General features: G+C 38.5%; 1 pseudogene; it reads left to right on the top strand.

The window, feature by feature from the left end:
- Positions 1 to 657: 657 nt before the first annotated feature.
- Positions 658 to 3,945, top strand: LOC110908294 (annotated as a pseudogene).
- Positions 3,946 to 4,205: the final 260 nt, after the last annotated feature.

Here is a 4,205-nt window from a genome sequence, read left to right as displayed (position 1 = left end):
TACATACTTCTATGAACTATGAATTGCATGTTACTACTTGATACAATAATGATTCCAATGAACAAAAACTCACATACAAAAGCTGCCATTGATTAAAACCTCTATATAACTCTTTTCCATCACAATTAAACTATATATTTTAGAACAGTCCCTCCCTATTCATTATTCAATGCTGAAATCATGTCATATCATTAACCAATATACCATCCAAAAATGACATCTAACATCTAAAAATGACATATAACAGTTAATACATGCCAACTGACCAAAAAATATACCATCCAAACAGTTAATACATGCTAACTGACCAAAAATATACCATCCAAACAGTTAATACATGCCAAATAACCACATGCCTATATAGTTTGACACATAAATGGTGAAAAGGAACTGAGGGTGAAATTAGGGTTAAAATGGAGGCAAGATATAACCTGTTAAAAAAAGTAAATTAAATAAATTAAAAGAATAACTAAATTACCTCTCTGTCAACTTAGTATTGTTAGAGTATTAGTCATTTTAGATGTATTTAGCAATTTTTTTGAAAACACGATAGCTCCTATGAGAAAAAAAGCTTTTTTAGATGAATCTAGCAAATTTGAATAAAAGCTAGGGACGATTTTAACATTTTACTCTTAATTTAACAATGAGGTCCACGACTTTTCAAATAAATCCCTGATATCCATCTTCTTCTTTTTTTAAGAGACCGTCACCGGTGTTCTCCACCATCTCCGGTGAAATGGCAGTCCAACAATATACAAAAACTACACATTCACCCCCTCATTACACCTTCATTAGCCCTATATGTTTCTGATGCGGCGATAGTGGAGTGTCGTCTTCGCCGGTGGTTGTTATGGTCACAGATTGAGTTTATTCACCTCTTTAAAAATTAAAACCCTAAATAAACCCTCATCGTTTCAATCTTCACGTTTCATTCCCAATTCTCAACAACACTCATGGTTTCCCCCTTTCGATTTCTCATAACACACAAACCCCTTTTCTCCTTTTGTTTCAATTTCCCTTACACAAATCCAAAACCCACCATTAATCACTTCCATTCACACACCCAAACCAAACCCACAACAAACTTCAACAAATCAAGCACCAAACGAACCTTCACAACCCCTAAAGCATACATGAAAGACACAATCACAACCATATCAAACATACTCAGGTATTCCACATGGGATTCTGCTCAACAACAGCTTCAAACCCTCACCATCAAATGGGATTCTTACACAATCAATCAAGTCCTCAAAACCCACCCCAACGGAATCTTGGCTTTTTTTCAACTGGGCGTCTGGGTTGACAAACTTCAAACATGATCAGTTTACTTACACAACAATGATGGATATTTTTGGGGAAGCAAGGAGGATTTCTTCAATGAAGTTTGTGTTTCAGCAGATGCAGGATAAAGGGGTTAAAGCTGATGTGGTTACTTATACTTCGATGTTGCATTGGCTTTCGAATAATGGGGATGTTGACGGGTCTTTGAAGTTGTGGGAAGAGATGAAGGAGAAGGGTGTTGGTCCGACTGTTGTTTCGTACACGACGTATATGAAGGTTTTGTTTGACAATGGTCGGGTGAAGGAGGCGACTCAGGTTTATAAGGAGATGATTCGGGCTGGTTGTGCGCCGAGTTGTGTTACTTATACGGTTTTGATGGAGCATCTTGCTGGTTGTGGTGAGTGTGATTTTCCATATGTTAATATGTTTATTTTATTCCTGTTGATTGATTTAGGATAAGATACCTCGTTGTTGCTAGAGTTAAAATTGTCAATTACTTTTCTAAGTATTGGTGCTTTTAGTGCTGTTTATTCAAGATGACAAGCTTATGTTAAAAGAAAGAATCTAGTTAACCACATTACAAAAGAAACATATGATGTTGTGCCTATTTCTTTGGTTACGTTGTGATCCATTGGCAATTAAAAGTTGGTTTAAGATATACCTGGAGGCTTGGTTTTAAAAAGCGAGAGGCACACAAAAGCGACGAGGTCTAAAACCGAGGCCCAAAGCGCGAAGCGCAAAAGCGGTGGCTTTTCGTACCCGAGGCGCAAGCTAATTATATATATTTTTTATATATCCCATAGGTTTTTAGCCTTCCCTACCCAAAATATAGCTATAAGTAAGGTTTTTGTATGATGTTAGCTGCATGTACAAGCCAAAAAACCGAAGGTACAACAGTTAGATGCATAAAAACGCCTCGGGTACGAGAGGCGCGCGCCTCAGGCCAAAAAAGACCAGGAAAATCCCAAAAAGTGCGCCTTTATGGTGCTTCTGGTAACTACTCTAGGCGCTAAGCAAAAAAGCCTTAGTATGTGCGCCTTTTTGCGCATCGCGCTTAAGCGCGCCTGAGGAACGTTTTTTAAAACCAAGCTTCGAGAGGTGGCTATTTAAATCTATTGGCTTGTAAGTTTGTTGGTTATGTGTTGTCTGGTATCTAGTGGACATGTAAAGTCTAATTAAAAGATAATAAGAAAGTGGCTCAAATTGGTCAACTGCTTGAAACACGAGCATAGTGTATTTTTAATGCATACAACCACTTAAGCAATGATATCCGATTATTATAGTAATGATATAGTTCTGCAATCATATTTGAGGCGTAAATTATTTGTATAATTCTAAAACGATGAACAAAAAAGTGTTTCTTGTCGTTTTGTACCCATTTTTACCAGAAGTCGTTTTGTTGTATTTAGACCCACCAGTTTTGTTACCTCTAGATATACTCATCAAGTAATTTTTTTGAGTTTTTGAATATATCAAGCATAAGACTTTTTGTACATTAATTTCAGTTCTTGTGAATTGACTTCAGGAAAATTCAACGAAGTCCTAGACATCTTTATCAAGATGCAAGAAGCAGGAGTACAACCTGATAAAGCTGCATGCAACATCTTAGTTGAAAATTGCTGCAAAGCAGGTGAAACACGAGTTATGATGAAGATTCTTGAATATATGAAAGAAAACTCACTTGTTCTTCGCCAACCAATATACACAAAAGCTCTTGAAACTTTAAAAACTGCAGGGGAAAGCGATGCTCTCCTTAAGGAATCAAATCGTCATTATCTGTACATTATAAGAAGCTGGAACCCCTAGTAAATGATGCCGTGTCTGACACGTTATCCACAGATAAACACCTCGTGTTATATCTTTTGACCAGAAAGCACTTTATTGGCGTTGACTTTTTACTTAAAGATATGATGGAAAAAAACGTCTTTTTGACCGCCGAGATTGTTTCATCAGTTATTGACACAAACACTGCTCATGAAAGACCTCACGGTGCTCTTTTGGCCTATGAGTATGGTAAGAAAATGGGGATAAAATTTGAGAAAATTTTGTATCTTTCTTTGGTGGGTTTGTTTATCAGGACAAATTCTTTCCCAAAGATTGTGGATATCGTCAGAGAAATGGTAAAAAGTGGAATCTTTCTTGGAGTTAATCAAAGTGCGTTGTTGATATACAAGCTCGGGTGTGCCAATAAGCCCATTTCAGCTGCGAAAGTATTTGACTTTTTGCCTGATAACGAGAAGAACACGACAACTTATACTGCTTTAATGGCAGCCTACTTTGCTTCAAGACGGGTTGCGAGGTCGTCTTTTCAACGATCCCAGAATATCAATTATGTTTTTAAATAACGAGCATGCACCCAACACTGATATGTCTGGATTTCATCACCCTGGGACAAAACCTCGTGGAATGTTTAACGAATTCCCACCCCCGGGCCCACCAATGGATGCATATGGTCATCCTGTACTAATGCCAGCTAGACCACCTTTTGGTCATCCAGATAGCTTTGATCCTCTATTGCAAGGTCCAGAGTTCAACCCAATGGGTGTTCCTAACTGGAGAAGCCCGGGACCCACCAGGACATCTCCTGGGACATGGGATGTTTTTGATGCAAGCCAATTGCATCGGGAACCCAAAAGGCTGAGAACTGGTGGTAATACACCCTTAAGAGAGATGAAAGATCAGGGCGTGTTGGGCCCTGATCCTGCTTATGGTGGTCCCACAAAATTTCCAACCCGTGGGGCGGAAAAGGGTCGACCCGGTTCTGACTATATTTGGCGAGGCGTTATTGCTAAGGGTGGAACTCCTGTTTGTAATGCTCGTTGTGTTCCTATCAGAGAGTGGGTTGGATACGATATGTAAGTGATTTTCTTATTTCCGAAACAGTGTTAACGTTCTGAAAACTAACGGAACATCTTAACGTT

Source organism: Helianthus annuus, chromosome 14 (genome assembly GCF_002127325.2).
Source record: "Helianthus annuus cultivar XRQ/B chromosome 14, HanXRQr2.0-SUNRISE, whole genome shotgun sequence".
In the NCBI taxonomy this organism is placed as follows: Eukaryota; Viridiplantae; Streptophyta; class Magnoliopsida; order Asterales; family Asteraceae; genus Helianthus; species Helianthus annuus.
The sequence above is the reverse complement of the archived record's forward strand: the minus strand, read 5'-3'. Positions and strand labels throughout refer to the sequence as shown.